General features: G+C 40.3%; 7 non-coding genes across 7 annotated transcripts; all 7 read left to right on the top strand.

Moving 5' to 3' along the window:
• Nucleotides 1-299: 299 nt before the first annotated feature.
• Nucleotides 300-371, top strand: trnah-gug (transfer RNA histidin (anticodon GUG)). Its single transcript has one exon. It is a non-coding gene; the product is annotated as a tRNA-His (tRNA).
• A 9226-nt stretch (nucleotides 372-9597) lies between these two features.
• trnah-gug (transfer RNA histidin (anticodon GUG)) lies at nucleotides 9598-9669 on the top strand. Its single transcript has one exon. It is a non-coding gene; the product is annotated as a tRNA-His (tRNA).
• A 456-nt stretch (nucleotides 9670-10125) lies between these two features.
• On the top strand, nucleotides 10126-10197 carry trnah-gug (transfer RNA histidin (anticodon GUG)). The gene has a single exon. It is a non-coding gene; the product is annotated as a tRNA-His (tRNA).
• Nucleotides 10198-10454: 257 nt separating this feature from the next.
• On the top strand, nucleotides 10455-10526 carry trnah-gug (transfer RNA histidin (anticodon GUG)). Its single transcript has one exon. It is a non-coding gene; the product is annotated as a tRNA-His (tRNA).
• Nucleotides 10527-11438: 912 nt separating this feature from the next.
• Nucleotides 11439-11510, top strand: trnah-gug (transfer RNA histidin (anticodon GUG)). Its single transcript has one exon. It is a non-coding gene; the product is annotated as a tRNA-His (tRNA).
• Nucleotides 11511-13249: 1739 nt separating this feature from the next.
• Nucleotides 13250-13321, top strand: trnah-gug (transfer RNA histidin (anticodon GUG)). The gene has a single exon. It is a non-coding gene; the product is annotated as a tRNA-His (tRNA).
• Nucleotides 13322-13801: 480 nt separating this feature from the next.
• trnah-gug (transfer RNA histidin (anticodon GUG)) lies at nucleotides 13802-13873 on the top strand. Its single transcript has one exon. It is a non-coding gene; the product is annotated as a tRNA-His (tRNA).
• The last annotated feature ends 9765 nt before the right edge of the window (nucleotides 13874-23638 follow it).

The raw sequence follows: 23638 nt of genomic DNA, 5'->3' as shown, positions 1-23638 counted from the left end.
CACAGAAACTCCGGTTTGAATCCTGGCCACAGCATGAAGATTATAAACTGGAGAAATTTAAAGTGACCAAAGCACAGAACACACATACATATATATATATATATATATATATATATATATATATATATATATATATATATATATACATATAAACTATATAACTGCGACCCCTGCCCACTATCCAGAGATGGTTTGGATGGGCTCCAAAACCCCCAGACCCTAGTGAGGATAAGCGGTGCAGATGGTAGATTAATGGAGAGGTGTCGGCCACCACCCATTAGGTCATGTTGATGAACATCGCCGTGATCGTATAGTGGTTAGTACTCTGCGTTGTGGCCGCAGCAACCCCGGTTCGAATCCGGGTTACGGCAATTTTAACCTGAGTTCTATACATGATGCAAGTATTGTCACGCAAACTGTGCTTACAATCAAAATGGAGATTATAAGCTCCATTTATTTAAAGTGACCAAAGCACAAAATCATTCTTATCCTTTCCTTAGCACCGTGTTGTGATTGTATAGTGCATTGTGGCCGCAGAAACTCCGGTTTGAATCCTGGCCACAGCATGAAGATTATAAACTGGAGAAATTCAAAGTGACCAAAGCACAGAACATATATATATATATATATATATATATATATATATATATATATATATATATATATATATATATATATATATATATATATATATATATATATATATATATATAAACTATATAACTGCGACCCCTGCCCACTATCCGGAGATGGTTTGGATGGGCACCAAAACCCCCAGACCCTAGTGAGGATAAGCGGTGCAGATGGTAGATTAATAGAGAGGTGTCGGCCACCACCCATTAGGTCATATTGATGAACATCGCCGTGATCGTATAGTGGTTAGTACTCTGCGTTGTGGCCGCAGCAAACCCGGTTCGAATCCAGGTTACGGCAATTTTTAACTGAGTTCTATACATGATGCAAGTATTGTCACGCAAACTGTGCTTACAATCAAAATGGAGATTATAAGCTCCATTTAATTAAAGTGACCAAAGCACAAAATCATTCTTATCCTTTCCTTAGCACCGTGTTGTGATTGTATAGTGGATTGTGGCCACAGAAACTCCGGTTTGAATCCTGGCCACAGCATGAAGATTATAAACTGGAGAAATTTAAAGTGACCAAAGCACAGAACACATATATATATATATATATATATATATATATATATATATATATATATATATATATATATATATATATATGTAACCGCGTTGTACGTGTCCCACCAAAGATCCACATTCACGCTGGACTGGATGATGAGGTTTTTATTATTACAGTTCTGCAAATGGATGAGTCACAACATTAGCTTTTTCTGCTGGGTTTGATCTCTTTGATCTCTTTGTAGTACTCTGGTAAAACTGACAACAAAGCATATCAAAGAGCTGTCTTTTCACTTTACAGAAAATACATTTTAGAATATCACAATACATTTATAAATCTTTGCATTTTAACAAGATACTTTTAACAAGAGATCGTATAGTGGATTTTTAACGTTTACAATGAATTCAACATGTTTTTCTTTACTCTGAATTTTAACCAACATCATCCTTTTTTAATGTATATGAAAAAATAGGAATAAAAACAATAATGAGTATAAAAATGGGTACAATTTACCTGCAAATGGATGAGTCACAACATTAGCTTTTTCTGCTGGGTTTGATCTCTTTGATCTCTACAAGGGGAATTAATATTTAGTAAAACAGAAACAAAACGAAAATAAATCAAAACAGCTTGACAATATCAATCACATTACTATGCATGGTGAGAGATTTGTCAGCTGGGGTTATAATGTTTAAAATTAACTTATTTTGTGGAGCACCAAAAGATATGTCTTACCTTTGTAGTACTCTGGTAAAACTGACAACAAACCCCGCCTCCTGGTCACATGTTAGAAGCCAAAACCAAACCCCACCCCATACCAGCAGATGGCACTGTTGGACTCAGCATTGCAGGACATTTACCAAAAACTATACACATATTTTAGCAGGAATTTCAATAAAATAAAAGTTATTATTACACCCGTTACATACACCCCCCTGAAATTCTGCTAAATATGGGAGTGCTACACTAAACAGAAAAAAAATCACAGCCAAAACGGCAAATACTGATGAAAAAGACACGAAAACTGGTACAGTATTACAAGGAACAAACTGAAGTGCATGTCAGTTCTAAAACTCTCCCAAAAAAGGAGTGTGTAAAGAAAGGAGGCGATCAAACTCCTATCTAAGCACAGACTCAAAGATGCCTGTTACATCTCTGAAATATCAAACATTGTTCCTGTAGTTGTAAGTGCTCACATAGGCACAATTCTTGTTTCTTACTCAAGCTTTGTTACTCAAACTGAAGGTGCATCTCTACTGAACTTAAACTAGGAACTTGCAGATATTGCGGACAGAGGATTGTCACCTACCACATGGTCATTCATCTGACAAATAAGACGACTAGGAGGCCTGATGGACTGGCGGACCCTAAGACCATAACGGTTAGGTTGAGCACAAATAACCTGTGCTTGAAGGTCTGGGGCAGTCAAGTCTAAACAGTCAGTATCAGGGGAGTCTGCGTCCAGATGGTCAGTGTTCAATGGGGTCTCGTCTGGGAGACCCATACCCAAAGGGATCATGTTTTCAGAGCACTGTGATGGGCTTTCCGTATTGTCACTTGAAGTATGGTCAACATCTTGTTCGGGGATGTGCTGACTTCCTCGACTGGATGTATCAACACTGCGAGAGTCGGACTGGGCATCAGATCTGCTGTCTAGTGAGTTATCCTCTACCTCTGGATGAACTTGCTCTTCACCTGCCTGTATCACCCAGTTTACTGTACGGACATCACTGTCTTCAACCGCGTCAGGTAAATCAGGGCATACATCACTTCCATGCATAGCAGCGTCAGACTCTGAGTGTTCAGATTCGCTGGCCAGATCATCCTCACAGGGCAAGAAGCTAACAGAGAGCAGCAAATTCCTGTGAACTACCTTCTCTTTGCCCGTCAGACAATCCTTGACTCTGTAGACATTGAGATCAGGCTTGACTGATATGACTTCATACGGGGTTGACTCCCACTTATCTGCAACTTTGCGTTTCCCCGGGACACCTCTGTTGGCGATCAACACCCGGTCTCCCACGACGAGAGGTGATCCTTTGGCCCTACGGTTGTACAGCTTGGCATGACGAGTCTGTTCTCTGAGAGTATTCCTCTGTACAATTTGAGCAGCTTCATGTAGATCTTTCTTCAGATGGCGTACAAAGTCAGAGTAGCTGACAACAGCATCATTGGTATTAGCATGTTGAAACATGACATCGACAGGGAGACGAGGGATCCTACCAAACACTAGGTAAAACGGTGCAAACCCTGTTGTCTCATGCTCTGTGCAGTTATAGCAGAATGTGAGCTGCTGCAGCATTTGTGGCCACTTTGCTTTGGGCTGAGGGGGAAGGGTTCTGATCATATCTCCCAATGTTCGGTTGAATCGTTCTGCGATACCATTTCCCATGGGGTGGTACGGAGTGGTATGGGATTTCTGCACCCCTGCCATCTCTAGAAGCTCTTTGATCAGTTTGCTCTCAAAATTAGCTCCCTGATCAGAGTGGATACGCCGTGGGAAACCATAGACAAGGAAGAAATCCTGCCACAGACGGCGAGCAACTTGTTTGGCGGTTTGATTTCTGCAAGGGAAGGCGTGCGCCATCTTGGAGAAATGATCAGTTACGACCAGGACATCTACAGACTTGTTCTCTTGCTCAGCAGTCCAAAAGTCTATACAGACCAACTCCATAGGCTCAGAGGTGACTATGTTCTTGAGTGGTGCACGGTTGTGTGGTTCCGGTGTTTTCCCTACTACACAGCGCTGACAGGATTTGACATAATTCACAACATCACGTTCCATGCCATTCCAGAAGAATCGTTGCCTCACCAGAGACAAAGTACGGTTCTGGCCTTGGTGACCTGCTGAGTCATGTAAACCTTGAAGGACTTTCTGTTTCAATGAATCAGGCACCACAAACTGGAAGATTTTCTTGGCCATGTGAGGATCTTTCCTTATTTTGTAGAGCATGCCATTCTGTATGGTGAGTCTGCTCCAATGCTTCAGTAGTTTCATCACACTAGGCGACTCGACAGCTCTCTCACGCCTGGTAGGTCTCTTGTGTCTATGCACAAAGTACATGGTTCTGCTTATTGTGTTGTCCTGTTCTTGTAAACCAACAAGCTGACTCTGTGGGAGTGCCGTTGACTGATCTCCCTTCTGCAGAAGATTGAAGTTGGCATCTGTTCCCATCACTTGACCCACGCCACCAGTGGACTGAGCACTGAAGACAGCAGCAACCTCTTCTGATGTCACAGAACCATTGGAGCCTGATGGAATTGCCCTTTTTACTGACTCGTCTGATGTCCCAGCACTCTCGTCTACAACAGCGTGACAATTGTTGGATACTCTGAACACCTCTTGCACAGTACTGTTGTTCACCCTGTTGACTTGGTCCAAGAGCGAAGTATAGGGCTCGGTAACAAGGCGATGACCCACACATGACCGTACAAATGGCTCACGGCTCAGAGCGTCGGCTACGATGTTCTTTGGGCCGGGAATGTACTTCAGGTCAAAATTGTATGCAGCTAGCTTCGCTACCCACCGCTGTTCACACGCATCAAGTCTTGGTTTGGTCAAAATGTATGTAAGTGGGTTATTGTCGGTCCACGTGGTAAAGTGTCTTCCTTTCAACCAATGGCTGAATTTATCACATACCGCCCATTTCAAGGCAAGAAATTCAAGCCTGTGTGCAGGGTAGTTGAGCTGGGAGCGAGAGAGCGTCTTACTTGCAAAGGCGACTGGTCTGGCTACTTTTCCACCAGGTGGCAGCTGTGACAGGACTGCTCCAATCCCATCAAAGGATGCGTCGACAGCCAGAATAAATGGCGCATCAAAATCTGGGTGGGCCAGAGTGACACCTGTCACGAGGTCGTGCTTCAGTGTTTCAAAGGCGTTCTGGCATGCATCGGACCAATCTGCAGGCGTCAGCTTCACTTGACCTTTCTTGCGGGCTCTCTTGCGCTTATGCTTGTCACCAGATTCAGATGTGAGCCTGAACAGAGGTTTTGCCTTCGCAGAACATGCTTCAATGAAGCTTTGGAAATACATCACCATGCCTAGAAAAGATCTGATTTTACTAGGGCATGGCGTCTTGCCATCCGACTCCATTAGATCAGCGACTTGTACGTCATTTATCGCTCTCACTTTCTCGGGGTCAGTCCGAATTCCATCCTCACTGATGACATGCCCAAGAAATTTCACAGTCCGTCTGAGGAAAAAACACTTTTTGGGTGCGAGCTTGAGGTTGTGTTCCTTAAGGCGAGTAAACACCATCTGCAGGCGTTGGAGTGCAACTTCCTCTGTGGGGGCAAACACCATCAGATCGTCGAGGTAACATAATAGGCTCATGAAATTCTGATCACCAAATATTGACATCATCATCCTCATAAATGTTGCTGGGCTGTTGCAAAGTCCCTGAGGGAGCCGGTTGTACTCGTGAAGGCCGAATGGTGAGGAGAATGCCGTGTACTTTTTGTCGTCAGGGTGCAAGGGGACATTGTAGTAGCCTGACGTCAGATCCATTGTGGAGAAAAAGGCATTTCCCCCAAGTGCGGCCAAAGCATCAGCTTGATGCGGTAGTGGGTAGGCATCCTTTATGGTTCTTGCATTAAGCCTTCTGAAATCAGTACATACCCTTAGTTCTCCATTCCGCTTCCATATGAGAACAAGCGCAGATGCATAGTCGCTAGTCGACTTCTGAATAATTCCTTTCTCTTCCATCTCGTTCAGAGTCGTCCTCAGTTTTTCATACTGACTTGGTGGTATACGTCTGTAGGGTAGACGGAACGGCTTATCATCAACAAGGTGGATACGATGTACAAACTCTTTGGCCTCTCCACAGTCCATCTTATGGCGAGAAAAGATTGACTCGAATTGTTCGATGATATGAAGGAGCTTGTCTTTACACTGCAGCGAAACCTCACATGACTTCAGGTCAATGTCTTGCAGTCCCAGAGCTTCCAATGCACGCATCATGTCCTCTTCTGACCTGGGTCGGACCTCTTTGCTCTGTACACTCTGCACGTTGCACTTGACCTCCTCTGCATTGGGCAGGTCTTCCGCTGCGATACAAGGAGACACATCTGCAATTTTCCTGTTTCTTCTCAGCACCACAACTCTGTCCGTGGGATTAAAGACTTTAACAGGCACCCATCCATCTCCCCAGAGTGGAGTAACAACTCGTCCGACAAGGACTTGTCTGGGCGCAGCCTTAGATTGGGTTGGCTCAACGACCACTGTGCTGCCCGCTGATGCCCCGGCCAACTCAGGTAACTTGCCCCAAATAACGTACTCGGTCCGTGGATTCAGCGTCACGCAACTCTTGATCTTTACTGTCCCTACCTTGTCTGGAATGCAATCACCTCTCCATCTCTCTGTGTTGGAAAGCATTGACAGGAATTGACTGTGGTTATCGGACAGACCGTTGTCAGGAGTGGAAACTAATCTCCAATAGCCATCAGTACTTTTCAATTGAGTCAAAATATATTTGATGGCATTGCTGCCAAGGATCATCTGTTCTGTCTGGCCTGGCACCACCATTACTGGTATTATCATTTGGCACCCGTAAACTGTGACGTGAATGTCGTACATATCTCTGGGAGAAACTTGGTGTCCACCGCAGCCTACAATGACATAATCATCGGCCGTGTAACTCATCATATCAGGGAATTGCTGCAGGAGGTACTTAGCTGTGTCCTCACTTACTGTACAAGCCATCGACCCGCTGTCCAACAGCGCTCTGAAAGTGGGGCCTTCTTGCACAAGTACAGGTGTGTAAAACAGTTCGTCAGTCTCCGCTATTCTCTGAAACCCCTGAAAGATCAGCTTCTTCGATGGAGGTATCTTGTTGCTATACAACTCATAAATTGATTTATTGTCTTGCATGTCAGGCTTCACATTAGTGGTGGGAGGTATACTCAGTTGATCTGCACTGTTCTCCCCTAAGCGCAGATCAGTTAGTTTCCCTGAGGCAGCGGGACAACTTTCGTCACTGGACAATCACGTCGAGAATGCCCTGGGGCATGGCAGTGAAAGCAAAGGTTTTTGTCTCGGCAATGAGAGAGAGCACTGTGTTCGACTTCTTTGCAAATGATACATGGCTTGGCAGTGAAACCATTTATTCTGGCTCCAGGTCGCCTGGTTGGAGCTCCCCCTCTCTCTTGAAACTGGTTCGAGGTAACACGTATCAGAACTTTCTCCAACATACTAATAACGTCCGTTAGAGAGACATACTGTGGGCTCGAAGTCTGAGGTGGCTCGTGCACGAGGGTTGGACCATGGTTCACCTCAGCTTTGTGTACGGCAATTTCCGCTCTATTCGCAGGTTGTTGTAGGGAATCTGCTTTGTAGCTCTTCTCAGCGTGGTATTCATTCAGCATCTCTAGTACCTCACATGCTGACCACTTTTCGATGGTTTTTGATCTGTAAGTGAGTGCCAGTTCCTTGCATGGGCAGTTCCTAATAAACATGCGAGTAACCTCTATTTCAGGGTTGTCAAATGTTTTGCCCTGCTCTCTCAAGCACTCAGAGGCAAGGTCAGCTGCTCTGTTTAGTCTCAGCCAGTAGTCATAGGGGTCTTCCTGGTCTTTGGGCAAAGTTGAATAAAAGTCGGCTAAAGGGACAGCAGAGTACTTGGTACAGCTAAAGTATTTCCTGAGAAGACTATAAATCATGTCAGGGCGGGTATAGACGTCTATATTACTGTTTCTAATGCTAAACCTAACTACATCTTTAGCTTTTCCTCTCAAATGTATAAGGATTTCCTCTGCTTGCTCTTCAAGTTTCACATCACTCCTTTTTATAAATGTCCTCATTAGATCTTCCCACTCATGTATTGTTATTGAGTCTGAGCCATCCCCAATAAATGACGGCGGTTCCTTAACCTTTCTCTGCGTAACCACCTGACTCAATCTGTTTGCTTCATCTTGTGTGGCAGCAGCGTTAGGAGCTACTATATTATGTGACTGTATATTTGAGAATATGCTATCAGCCAATTTATGTCCTATCTCCTGAATAATATTTGTCATGTGATCAGCTAAACCCTCAGAAATTTCACTCGCGGAATTTGGCATAGATGTGGGTCTGACCTGAGGTGAAGGTAGGCTAGCATGTTGGTCAGCTGCATTATGGGTGCTCACACTGGAACTTGCCTCTACTCTATGTGTAGCACCACCTGGGGTAGAACTATTATCAGAGGGGATGGGGGTAAACATGCCCCTGCCCCTGCCAAAGTGAATAGGTGTGTCAAATTGTGGAGCTAACACATTGCTCTGATTAAACATGTTTCAAAGATTAACAGAAAAAAATGTAAATAAGTCAAAATCACAAAATAAATCAGCAGCCTTCGTATCACTGTGACACTGCACTGTAATGAGCTAAACAATATCGCTCATGTAACTAAAATTTCAAATACTGTGAGCTCATGTGGCAGGTAGGACAGTCCTCGGTTCGGCGAGTTTGATAGAAGTCACGGGTCACGGCACCAATGTAACCGCGTTGTACGTGTCCCACCAAAGATCCACATTCACGCTGGACTGGATGATGAGGTTTTTATTATTACAGTTCTGCAAATGGATGAGTCACAACATTAGCTTTTTCTGCTGGGTTTGATCTCTTTGATCTCTTTGTAGTACTCTGGTAAAACTGACAACAAAGCATATCAAAGAGCTGTCTTTTCACTTTACAGAAAATACATTTTAGAATATCACAATACATTTATAAATCTTTGCATTTTAACAAGATACTTTTAACAAGAGATCGTATAGTGGATTTTTAACGTTTACAATGAATTCAACATGTTTTTCTTTACTCTGAATTTTAACCAACATCATCCTTTTTTAATGTATATGAAAAAATAGGAATAAAAACAATAATGAGTATAAAAATGGGTACAATTTACCTGCAAATGGATGAGTCACAACATTAGCTTTTTCTGCTGGGTTTGATCTCTTTGATCTCTACAAGGGGAATTAATATTTAGTAAAACAGAAACAAAACGAAAATAAATCAAAACAGCTTGACAATATCAATCACATTACTATGCATGGTGAGAGATTTGTCAGCTGGGGTTATAATGTTTAAAATTAACTTATTTTGTGGAGCACCAAAAGATATGTCTTACCTTTGTAGTACTCTGGTAAAACTGACAACAAACCCCGCCTCCTGGTCACATGTTAGAAGCCAAAACCAAACCCCACCCCATACCAGCAGATGGCACTGTTGGACTCAGCATTGCAGGACATTTACCAAAAACTATACACATATTTTAGCAGGAATTTCAATAAAATAAAAGTTATTATTACACCCGTTACATATATATATAAACTATATAACTGCGACCCCTGCCCACTATCCGGAGATGGTTTGGATGGGCACCAAAACCCCCAGACCCTAGTGAGGATAAGCGGTGCAGATGGTAGATTAATGGAGAGGTGTCGGCCACCACCCATTAGGTCATGTTGATGAACATCGCCGTGATCGTATAGTGGTTAGTACTCTGCGTTGTGGCCGCAGCAACCCCGGTTCGAATCCGGGTTACGGCAATTTTAACCTGAGTTCTATACATGATGCAAGTATTGTCACGCAAACTGTGCTTACAATCAAAATGGAGATTATAAGGTCCATTTATTTAAAGTGACCAAAGCACAAAATCATTCTTATCCTTTCCTTAGCACCGTGTTGTGATTGTATAGTGCATTGTGGCCGCAGAAACTCCGGTTTGAATCCTGGCCACAGCATGAAGATTATAAACTGGAGAAATTCAAAGTGACCAAAGCACAGAACATATATATATATATATATATATATATATATATATATATATATATATATATATATATATATATATATAAACTATATAACTGCAACCCCTGCACACTATCCGGAGATGGTTTGGATGGGCTCCAAAACCCCCAGACCCTTTTGAGGATAAGCGGTGCAGATGGTAGATGAATGGAGAGGTGTCGGCCACCACCCATTAGGTCATGTTGATGAACATCGCCGTGATCGTATAGTGGTTAGTACTCTGCGTTGTGGCCGCAGCAACCCCGGTTCGAATCCGGGTCACGGCAATTTTAACCTGAGTTCTATACATGATGCAAGTATTGTCACGCAAACTGTGCTTACAATCAAAATGGAGATCATAAGCTCCATTTAATTAAAGTGACCAAAGCACAAAATCATTCTTATCCTTTCCTTAGCACCGTGTTGTGATTGATGGTTTGGATGGGCTCCAAAACCCCCAGACCCTAGTGAGGATAAGCGGTGCAGATGGTAGATTAATGGAGAGGTGTCGGCCACCACCCATTAGGTCATGTTGATGAACACTGCCGTGATCGTATAGTGGTTAGTACTCTGCGTTGTGGCCGCAGCAACCCCGGTTCGAATCCGGGTCACGGCAATTTTAAACTGAGTTCTATACATGATGCAAGTATTGTCACGCAAACTGTGCTTACAATCAAAATGGAGATTATAAGATCCATTCATTTAAAGTGACCAAAGCACAAAATCATTCTTATTCTATCCTTAGCACCGTGTTGTGATTGTATAGTGGATTGTGGCCACAGAAACTCCAGTTTGAATCCTGGCCACAGCATGAAGATTATAAACTGGAGAAATTTAAAGTGACCAAAGCACAGAACACATATATATATATTTATATATATATATATATAAACTATATAACTGCGACCCCTGCCCACTATCCGGAGATGGTTTGGATGGGCTCCAAAAGCCCCGGACCCTAGTGAGTATAAGCGGTGCAGATAGTAGTTTAATGGAGAGGTGTCGGACACCACCCATTAGGTCGTATTGTTGCACGTCGCTGTGATCGTATAGCGGTTATTACTCTGCGTTGTGGCCGCAGCTACCCCGGTTCGAATCCGGGTCACGGCAATTTTAAACTGAGTTCTATACATGATGCAAGTATTGTCACGCAAACTGTGCTTACAATCAAAATGGAGATTATAAGCTCCATTTATCTAAAGTGACCAAAGCACAAAATCATTCTTATCCTTTCCTTAGCACCGTGTTGTGATTGTATAGTGCATTGTGGCCGCAGAAACTCCGGTTTGAATCCTGGCCACAGCATGAAGATTATAAACTGGAGAAATTTAAAGTGACCAAAGCACAGAACATACATATATATGTATATATATACATATAAACTATATAACTGCGACCCCTGCCCACTATCCAGAGATGGTTTGGATGGGCTCCAAAACCCCCAGACCCTAGTGAGGATAAGCGGTGCAGATGGTAGATTAATGGAGAGGCGTCGGCCACCACCCATTAGGTCATGTTGATGAGCATCGCCGTGATCGTATAGTGGTTAGTACTCTGCGTTGTGGCCGCAGCAACCCCGGTTCGAATCCGGGTTACGGCAATTTTAACCTGAGTTCTATATATGATGCAAGTATTGTCACGCAAACTGTGCTTACAATCAAAATGGAGATTATAAGCTCCATTTATTTAAAGTGACCAAAGCACAAAATCATTCTTATCCTTTCTTTAGCACCGTGTTGTGATTGTATAGTGGATTGTGGCCACAGAAACTCCGGTTTGAATCCTGGCCACAGCATGAAGATTATAAACTGGAGAAATTTAAAGTGACCAAAGCACAGAACATATATATATACTGGACTGTCTCAGAAAATTAGAATATTGTGATAAAGTTCTTTATTTTCTGTAATGCAATTAAAAAAACAAAAATGTCATACATTCTGGATTCATTACACATCAACTGAACTATTTCAAGCCTTTTATTATTTTAATATTGCTGAATTTGGCTTACAGCTTAAGAAAACTCAAAAATCCTATCTCAAAATATTAGAATATCATGAAAAAGTATACAAGTAGGCTATTCAACTAATCACCTGAATCATCTAATTAACTCGAAACACCTTGCGAGGGTTTCCTGAGCCTTAAAAACACTCAGCTTGGTTCAGTAAACTAAATCACTGCTGATCTGACTGCTGTCCAGAGGACCATCATTGATACCCTCCATCAGGAGGGTAAGACACAAAAAGAAATTTCTCAAAGAGCAGGCTGTTCACAGAGTGCAGTTTCAAAGCATATCCACAAAAAGTCTGTTGGAAGGGAAAAATGTGGCCGGAAACGCTGCACAACCAAGAGAGATGACTGCAGCCTTAACAAAATTGTGAAGAAGAGCCGCTTCCAGAATTTGAGGGAGCTTCAAAGACAGTGGGCTGAAGCTGGAGTCCAGGTATCAAAAGCCACAGTTCACAGACGTGTCCCGGAAATGGGCTACAATAGCCGTATTCCCATGGTCAAGCCACTTCTGAACTCAAGACAACGGAAGAAGCGTCTGACTTGGGCTATGGAGAAGAAGCACTGGACAGTTGCAGAGTGGTCCAAAGTCCTCTTTTCAGACGAAAGCAAGTTTTGCATTTCATTTGGAAGTCAAGGCGCCAGAGTCTGGAGAAAGGCTGGAGAAGAGCAAAATCCAAGTTGCTTGAAATCCAGTGTGAAGTTCCCACAGTCAGCAATGGTTTGGGGAGCCATGTCAGCTGCTGGTGTTGGTCCACTGTGTTTCATCAAGTCCAGAGTAAATGCAACTGTGTACCAAGAGATTTTAGAGCACTACATGCAGTAATCCGTGCAAAAGGATTCCCAGCCAAGTACTGAGTGCATCAATGGACATTTTCAAATGTTTGATTTAGTTTTGCTGTTATAAAATTATTTTTTTTACTTGGTCTGAGGAAGTATTCTAATATTTTGAAATGGGATTTTTGAGTTTTTTTCAGCTGTAAGCCAAAATCAGCAATATTCAAATAATAAAAGACTTGAAATAGTTCAGTTGATGTGTAATGAATCCAGAATGTATGACATTTTTGTTTTTTTAATTGCATTACAGAAAATAAAGAACTTTATCACAATATTCTAATTTTCTGAGACAGTCCAGTATGTATATGTATATATATATATATATATATATATATATATATATATATATAAACTATATAACTGCGACCCCTGCCCACTATCCGGAGATGGTTTGGATGGGCACCAAAACCCCCAGACCCTAGTGAGGATAAGCGGTGCAGATGGTAGATTAACGGAGAGGTGTCGGCCACCACCCATTAGGTCATGTTGATGAACATCGCCGTGATCGTATAGTGGTTAGTACTCTGCGTTGTGGCTGCAGCAACCCCGGTTCGAATCCGGGTTACGGCAATTTTAAACTGAGTTCTATACATGATGCAAGTATTGTCACGCAAACTGTGCTTACAATCAAAATGGAGATTATAAGCTCCATTTAATTAAAGTGACCAAAGCACAAAATCATTCTTATCCTTTCCTTAGCACCGTGTTGTGATTGTATAGTGGATTGTGGCCACAGAAACTCCGGTTTGAATCCTGGCCACAGCATGAAGATTATAAACTGGAGAAATTTAAAGTGACCAAAGCACAGAACACACATATATATATATATATATATATATATATATATATATATATATATATATATATATATATATATATATATATATATATATATATATATAAACTATATAACTGCGACCCCTGCCCACTATCCGGAGATGGTTTGGATCGGCTCCAAAACCCCCAGACCCTAGTGAGGATAAGCGGTGCAGATGGTAGATTAATGGAGAGGTGTCGGCCACCACCCATTAGGTCATGTTGATGAACACTGCCGTGATCGTATAGTGGTTAGTACTCTGCGTTGTGGCCGCAGCAACCCCGGTTCGAATCCGGGTTATGGCAATTTTAACCTGAGTTCTATACATGATGCAAGTATTGTCACGCAAACTGTGCTTACAATCAAAATGGAGATTATAAGCTCCATTTATTTAAAGTGACCAAAGCACAAAATCATTCTTATCCTTTCTTTAGCACCGTGTTGTGATTGTATAGTGCATTGTGGCCGCAGAAACTCCGGTTTGAATCCTGGCCACAGCATGAAGATTATAAACTGGAGAAATTTAAAGTGACCAAAGCACAGAACACATATATATATATATATATATATATATATATATATATATATATATATATATATATATATATATATAAACTATATAACTGCGACCCCTGCCCACTATCCGGAGATGGTTTGGATGGGCTCCAAAACCCCCAGACCCTAGTGAGGATAAGCGGTGCAGATAGTAGATTAATGGAACGGTGTCGGCCACCACCCCTTAGGTCATGTCATTACACATTGTCGTGATTGTATAGTGGTTTGTACTCTGCGTTGTGGCCGCAGCAACCCCGGTTCGAATCCGGGTTACGGCAATTTTAAACTGAGTTCAAATGCGGGGTACGGCATTTTTAGGTTTTAGTTGAGTTTGTTTGTATGCCACAAGATTTATCGTGTCAGTAATGATGTGCTTCTCCGCTCAATTACCTGAAGCATTCGCCGATGGTTTCACATGAACCGCGAGTGGCGGCGTGTTGTTGATGTAAAGGGTGACGTCTAAAGTCTTGCTAAACAGGTGTACCACATGACTGATTCAGTAGGGGATTCGCTCGCTTTGAGTGTAGTTCGAAACAAAAGTCGCACAGCAACGCCCCCAGTGTTCAAGGTCCTCTTCAGTCCTGGGTATCACAGAAGTAAGCACTTCCAGTCCTTATCTCACATCTATGCTCCTCTGCCTTACCTGTACCGTAAAAGATTTTTTGTGAAATTTTCTGCAAAAAAGATACAACCTGGGTCCAAAAATAAAAAAATATCGTTTTTTAATTACAGATTAAGTAGCACTTTATTTTACCTCCTTTTTTCAGTCTGTCACTTTTTGCATTGGCGCCAATCAACACATCACAAGAAATCAGACACTCTGACTCTGTTACTCTCTTAATACACTCTTCAAATATATATATTTTTGTATTCAAAGTGTATTTTACACCTGTTAAAGTTAGTCATTATAAAGACTCTTTGGTGGCTGTTTTACACAAGCAAAAGACAGATATTAAGTTAAATCAAGGTCCCTAAAGGAGGAGCTCTCCGGGGAGGCCATTTGGCCAAGTGTGTCCTCTCAAGAGAAAGAGAGCTCGTCCGTTCGGGCGTGTTTATTATTCGTCACAGGAAACGGAACACACATGAGCAAGACTTCACAATAAAAAAATATAAGATTGTTAAACGTACAAAAGATGTAATTACACTGATGATTGAAACGTTACTTTATGTGTGTGTGTGCATGTGTGTGTGAGAAAAATTGTTTTTATATTTAGGAATATAAAAACAAGTTATTTTCATTGTATTAAATTATGAGAAATGCACATTCCCAAAACGGCCAACTTTACATTTCCCCCCTGTTGTGAATTTCGAAGAACTTTATAGAAGAGAACATCAGATTGGTAATTTCACAGAGAGGCAAAAACCTTCAAAAAGGAAAAAACTTCCTCTCCTCCAAGGAATGTCTTTTTCTAGAAAAACAGAGGATAAAACAAAAACAGACAAAAACATACGAACAAAAAATTGGACAACTAAAACGAACAACAAAAAGTAGCCTTATTTTTAGTGTGGTTCATTTTTTTTAAAAATGAAGACAAATCTCTAGTTAAGCAATCGTTAACTATAAGGTCATTGATGGAAAACGAGAGAATTAAAATAAACAGAATGAAAAGAACCCCAAAATCCTTTTTGAAACTCTAGCATCACTAGTTAGGCAACAGGTTAGAATAGGATTGTATGGTGCCAATTTATCAAAAAAATGTATGCATAAACAAACTTTCAAAACCCTTTTTCATTAAGAATAATATTTTAAATTCTAGCAAATATGACAACCAGCATAGATAAAATGTGTGGATGTCTTACTATAGGAATAAAAACAAAATCAAAAACATTATTAAGATATCACCTGTTACCATGATTGATCCTTCATTAAGTTTGAGACCTAATGTCGAAACACATCAGAAAAACCTTTGAGTGATAAGATGTATTTTCTTGTAAATGTAAATACCTTGTCTTAATACGTTCATTACATTATCTAATTCATGTGAAAAGACCCTTTTTTTTCTCTTATGTTAAATCAATTGTCAAAAGTTTTTTGACCTAGCATTTGAACCAAGTATTTGTTAAACAGAGAATAAACAAAAATGTCAATCAAAGAATCAATCAGGTAATCAGTGTTATTTTTGGTTAACCCAGTAACTATGTTTATAGTTGTGGGGTCCGATGTGTAAGTATGTTAGACTTGTGGAATATCTGGCAATTATCAATGAAATTGTGTGATGTGTGAGAGCTGATACCAATTTAATAAGGCAGTCTTTAAAGTCTTGATTTCAACAAAACAATACCAGAAATTGAACCAAACTCCTTTCTTTCCACTGTTTTTGGAGTCTTATTTTGGTACTTTTACGACCACCAGTTTTCTAGATATCGTTGTGGAGTCCGATACCTATCCTTTTCTTGAGGATGGGGTTTTGGGGTTTTTAAGGGTTATTGATCTTTCTTCGTTATTCATTATCCATTATCCGTTATCGGTCAGTTCATAATACGCTACAAAGCCTAGGAGCCGGGACACTTACTCTCAGCCAAAAGGCCAAGCTAAGGTCCTAGATCCATCCAATAGTATAAAATTCTAAAACCAAGGACATTATTGGTGGCTTTGATACGGTTTTTCATGAGCACCCCACGCCTCCTGGCACGGGCGTGATGTTGGAAGTTCCTGTGGCGGCGATGACGATGCCTGCGATTTGAGTGTGATGCCGGAGTGTAACGGTGAGAGATGGTCACGATGGCATCACACCCTCGTCTTTCGTGGCCCCCGTCTGTGCGAAGTGGGCTGATCCAGGCACATGCAGCGCTCATTCGCTACATAGAAGCCGTCCACGTCTATAGTGGGGGCCACGGTGTTGTAGATGAGGTGAGTCCGCCTGTGTCCGGCCATCATCCATTTGTCCACATTGGACCGCTGCCCTTTTAAAGAAAAGTTAAGTTTGAAGCTCCCTGGGCTGACAGAACTACGTCAGCAGGGGTCACTGTCTCCTGTGTGGATGAGAGAAACAGAAATAAGTACCGAGGATGGATATTTAGGGAAAGCTATAGATAAAAAAAAAGGATAGTTAGAGGGACGTAATTTTTTTTTTATAGTTAATGCTAACCAAATTTTATTCCCCCCTGTTGAGACACTTCTTGTGGCTCAATTTAACTTAAAAAAAACAACTAATTCATTTATAGATTCGTATATTTTCTTAAGTTATGTTTATATTTATTATAAGTGAATGCAAAATCCCCACTATAAGTTGCCATATCTATTTTGAGCATTATATCCCGAAACTCCAACTCGAAGATAAACAATTTATTTTTTAAATTGTTAGTTCTAAATCTCAAATTTTGCTTTTTTACTAATTCAAGTCACTGAATCAGTTTAACCATTATCCTTGTCAGAATCATTCACCCTGATTTGAGTGATTGAGTGTTTTCTCTTTTGTGGATTGATCATATTCGAAAAAAATCTGTATGCACTTTTTATTTGCATTTTCTTTTGATTTTTAATGTGTTATCTTGCTGTTGGCCATCCCCCTCAAGGCAGATGACCAGGGTAGATTGTTAAATCATCAATTCAGCCCAATAAAACGTTTTTATTGTTATGATTCACTCTTTGTTTTGCCTTTTGTACAAATCATAACCTATGTATAGTCTTTTCAGTAAGTAAATTTGTTCAAAATAACAGTATTTTGCAAAGAAAGCAGGTAATTCACGCTCAAAGTGAATTACTTTGCCAAAAATGAAAAATACCATCCAAAAATGTTTTCAATGTGGGCGATAATCTAATGGTGTATGGTTATTCTAAATGATTATTGTTAAGCTATTTGACAAACATTTTAAATGTGTTATATTATAGCATTTCTTTTGTGTAATATTTTTCTATCCGTCCAAATTTCGTAATTTGAATTTCAAAAAACAGTTATATGGAGAGCTTATTCAGAAGACAATTTTTCATCAATTGCGGACAAACCTAGGTTTTAACTCTTATTTTCCTAAATGTCTCAAAACTTGCCCACTGAGTTAAAACCCAAGTTCACTATTTATGAATACAAGTGAAATAAGATAGCATTTATAATTTTGCAAGATAAATGTATCAATCTTCCTCGTGTACATATACACTTTGTATTAACAAGACTCTATATAACTTCAAGCAGACGTATTCTTGAATGTTGTTGTGTTTCAGTCTTTGATTTGTGTATTCCACATTACATTCACCATTTGAATGTTGATTTTGGCCCATCAAAAGCACTTTTTCAAAATGTGTCCATGTCAAACACGAAATGACTTTATTGTCTTTTTTGTCAGTTCCACTGACAACGAGTCCAGGTATCTCCTGTTAGCTGTCTGAAAAGCAGCTGGGGTGTGCTCCATCACCCCCGTGATCTCGTTGTTGATGAGCGCAGCTGGGATGTGCTCCATCACCCCCTTGGCCTCGCTGTTGATAAGCGGTGCAGACAATGGATGAATAACGTCTTTGTTAATTTTTTTCAACTGTGTTCCCCATCACAGCAAATAACATTTTGTCCATGACCTCTTTTTGACAGGTTGATATGCCCTTTGGAGAGTGCATTGACTTTCACAAAATAGAGTCTTTTGTGGAATTCAGTGGCACTTAGAGTCTCATCAATTTTATCGTGCTTACGTACAGGGATGTTTTAGTAAATTAGCCGGATTATTCAATGTCTTACATTTTTCTCTAAATTTATGTACTAGTAGACATTATCTTAGTTTAATCAATTTCTATCCATTTATTTCCCGTGCAGTTATATTTTTAAATTACCATGATATGTCTCGATATCAATTAATCCGTTATTTTTAATTCCTATGATCCTTTCCAGGATGGATCAATTTGTTTCTCATTGTCTTCTAAAAAATGCTTTTCCATAGACACTGTTTCCTTTTAACTTAACCAAACCATAAGTCAGTATTTGTTACACATTTATAAATTATTTGTCAATCGTAACACTCTACACTCTACTACTATTTCACTGTACTACCTCATAAGCAGATAATTAGTTTATGAAAGGAATAAAATAATACTTAAAATAAAAACATACATTTTTATTTTTTACAGTGCAATCTTAAACCGCTTTGTTAAACTAATTAAGTTATTAAATGTACTGTGCTACCTCAAGAGCAGATAATTAGTATTTATCTTCCACTATTCTTGTTCATCAATCAACTAAAAAATGAATGTGAATAACTAGTGGAAAGGCCTGTAACCATCCATGACTTCAGCTTTTTGCCACAAGAGTTAACCAGAATATACCATTCTTCATCAAGAATGAACTACAATCAAAAAACAAGTGATATGGACAGCTACCATACAATTTACCAATAATATCTTCTCGCAGAAAATATCAAAACTTGAAATAACAGCAGCAAATTTAAAAATATTAAATTTAAAAAAAAAATTATTTTTCATTGTTAACGTTTAGGTGTTCATTTTGCTTCATTTTCCCCCTTTTTAAATGATTTATAGTAATAATACATCATACATGGCAATATATGGCTTAAACAACAACAAAAAAACCTAAAGAGCCAAAGAGCCGTGTCTTATTGGTGGGGCATGCTGAAAACGCCAGGGCTCCACGGACAGATCGAAATCTGAGGAGCACTTATTCAGGTGATTACTACTTTCATACAGATGCGGTCGTATAGTGGTTAGTACTCTGCGTTTTGGCCGCAGCAACCCTGGTTCGAATCCGGATCACGTCAATTTTAAACTGAGTTCTATACATGTTGCAAGTATTGTCATGCAAACTGTGCTTACAATCAAAATGGACATTATAAACTCCATTTATTTAAAGTGACCAAAGCACAAAATCATTCTTATCCTTTCCTTAGCACCGTGTTGTGATTGCATTGTGGCTGCAGAAACTCCGGTTTGAATCCTGGCCACAGCATGAAGATTATAAACTGGAGAAGTTTAAAGTGACCAAAGTACAGAATACATATATAAACTATATAACTGTGGCCCCTGCCCACTATCCGGAGATGGTTTGGATGGGCTCCAAAACCCCCGGACCCTAATGAGGATCAGCGGTGCAAGATAGTAGATTAATGGAAAGGCGTCGGCCACCACCCTTTAGGTCACAATCTTATACATCGCCGTGATCGTATAGTGGTTAGTACTCTGCGTCGTGGCCGCAGCAACCCCGGTTCCAATCCGGGTCACGGCATTTTTAAGTTTAAGTTGTGTTTGTATGCCACAAGATTTATCGTGTCAGTAATGATGTGCTTCTCCCCTCGAATACCTGAAGCGTTCGCCGATATTTTAACATGAACCGCGAGTGGAGGCCTGTTGTTGATGTAATGGGTGACGTCTAAAGTCCCGCTAAACGGGTGTACCACGTGACTAATTCAGTAGGGGATTCGCTCGCTTTGAGTGTAGTTCGAAACAAAAGCCGCACAGCAACGCCCCCAGTGTTCAAGGTCCTCTTCAGTCCTGGGTATCACAGAAGTAAGCACTTCCAGTTCTTTACTAATTTGCTATCCAACATCTATGCTCTTCTGCCTTACCTGTACCGTGAAAGATTTTTTGTGAAATTTTCTGCAAAAAAAGATTCAACCTGGGTCCAAAAACAAAAAATTTTTGTTTCTTAATTACAGATTAAGTAGCACTTTATTTTACCTCTTTTTTTCAGTCCGTCACTTGTTGCATAGGCGCCAATCAACACATCACAAGAAATCAGACACACTGACTCTGTTACTCTCTTAATACACTCTTCAAATATATATATTTTTGTATTCAAAGCGTATTTTACACCCCGGTTTTATTTCCTGCACGAAGCATGCTTTACATTTTTCATGATAACGTAGTCAAGGATATAATTTACCTTGAAGCCCGTACTTTTGTGAAGCATTCTGTGGATTCACTGCTTTGTGGGGCTTCATTTTGCCATCACTAGTGTGAAGTACAGGTGAATAGACACGGTAAAAGAGGCACAATGAAGAAAACAAACTACAGAGACACAATTTTTCTTCTCCAAAGCGCTTTACAATGTACTTCACACTTACCCATTCATTAATTTATGTCAAATATTTCACTGTACTACCTCATAAGCAGACAATTAGTTTATGAAAGGAAGAAAATAATACTTAAAATAAAAAAGAATGATGTGCTTCATGTTTCTATTTTTTACAGTGCAATCTTAAACTGCTTTGTTAAACAAATTAAGTTATTAAATGTCCTGTGCTACCTGAAGAGCAGATAATTAGTACATAAAAAGTATATTAAAATCTACTGCCACCTACTGATATGGATGACTATTACAGTTCCTTGTCTGAAGATTGCAAAAATACTGAATAATGGCCTGATTTTTTGGAAAGATAAAATTGGGCAAATTCCAGCAGCACACTAGACAAGGTCTTACGGCACACTAGTGTGCCCCGGCACACTGGTTGAAAAACACTGGTATAACTGACCAATTTATCTTCCACTATTCTTGTTCATCAATCAACTAAAAAAATAAATGTGAATAACTAGTGGAGAGGCCTGTAACCATCCATGACTTCAACTTTTTGCCACAAAGGTTAACCAGAATCAAACATTCTTCATCAAGAATGAACTACAATCAAAAAACAAGTGATATGGACAGCTACCATACAATTTACCAATGATATCTTCTCGCAGAAAATATCAAAACTTGAAATAACAGCAGCAAAGCATTAGGCACGCGCGCACACACCCACACACACACGCGCACACGTTCTCTTAATATTATACAAAATCATACATGGACTTTCCCCCTCATATCTTTCGGATCTGATTTGCCCCTATGTCCCGGTCCGAAGCCTACGATCTGAGAGCGCCGGTCTTCTGGTGATCCCGAGAGCCAAGAAGTGTTCCGCTGGTTCGAGAGCGTTCTCCATCCGGGCAACGGTGTTGTGGAATGCTCTTCCCCCTGAGATCCGATCTGCAACCTCAGTGGAAATGTTTAAATCTAAGCTTAAAACTCACTTCTACTCTATAGCATATGAATAACATAAACTGCTTATGTGTAATAACCTGTGAAGCCCTTTGAGACTCTTTGTGATTAAGGGCTATACAAATAAAAATGACTTGACTTGACTTGGCTTTAAACAAAAAATTTTATTTTTAGTATTATTTTGCCGTGCGCTCGCGTGCCACTGGTTAACCCCTCGTGTCATAGGTTGCCGACCCCTGGTCCAGATGAAACGGGACACGAGAAAGCGGCCATGTCACTCGGGTCAGGGTGACACAACACACTCTTCTGTCCAACAGTCCAAATCTGAGGAACACAAATTTATGTGATTGGTGATCGTATAGTGGTTATTACTCTGCGTTGTGGCCACAGCAACCCCGGTTCGGATCCGTATCATGGCAATTTTAAACTGAGTTCTATACATGACGCAAGTATTATCGTGCAAACTGTGCTTACAATCAAAATGGACATTATAAACTCCATTTATTTAAAGTAACCAAAGCACAAAATCATTCTTATCCTTTCCTTAGCATCGTGTTGTGATTGCATTGTGGCTGCAGAAACTCCGGTTTGAATCCTGGCCATAGCATGAAGATTATAAACTGGAAAAATTTAAAGTGACCAAAGCACAGAACATATATATATATATATATATATATATATATATATATATATATATATATATATATATATATATATATATATATATATATATATATATATATATATATATATATATATATATATATATAAACTTATAACTGTGACCCCTGCCCACTATCCGGAGATGGTTTGGATGGGCTCCAAAACCCCCGGACCCCAGTGAGGATAAGCGGTGCAGATAGTAGATTAATGTGACATTACACATCGCCGTGATCGTATAGTGGTTAGTACTCTGCGTTGTGGCCGCAGCAACCCGGTTCGAATCCGGGTCACGGCATTTTTAAGTTTAGGTTGAGTTTGTTTGTATGCCACAAGATTTATCGTGTCAGTATTGATGTGCTTCGCCGCTCGAATACCTGAAGCGTTCGCCGATTGTTTTACATGAACCACGTCGAGGCGTGTTGTTGATGTAATGGGTGACGTCTAAAGTCCCGCCAAACGGGTGTCCCACGTGACTGATTCAGTAGGGGATTCGCTCGCTTTGAGTGTAGTTCGAAACAAAAGCCGCACAGCAAGGCCCCCAGTGTTCAAGGTCCCCTTCAGTCCTGGGTATCACAGAAGTAAGCACTTCCAGTTCTTTACTAATTTGTTATCCCACATCAATGCACCTCTGCCTTACCTATACCGTAAAAATGTATTTTTTGTGAAATTTTCTGTCAATGAAGACTTCCCAAAGCGCTTTACAATGTGCTTCACATTCACACACACACACTCACACACCAATAGCGGCCGTGCAGCCATTTAAGGCGCCAAACTGCTTATTGGGGGCATTAGGGGTTCAGTGTCTTACCCAAGGATACTTCGACATGTAATACGGAGGATTTGAACTGCGATCCAAAAACTTTGGAATAATATCGTTTTTTAATTACAGATTAACTAACACTTTATTTTATCTATTTTTTCAGTTTGTTACTTGTTGCATAGGCA

This window comes from Urocampus carinirostris, chromosome 12, assembly GCF_059441175.1.
Source record: "Urocampus carinirostris isolate Australia breed hairy pipefish chromosome 12, RoL_Ucar_1.0, whole genome shotgun sequence".
Classification (NCBI taxonomy): domain Eukaryota; kingdom Metazoa; phylum Chordata; class Actinopteri; order Syngnathiformes; family Syngnathidae; genus Urocampus; species Urocampus carinirostris.
This window is presented reverse-complemented; position numbering and strand designations above follow the sequence as displayed.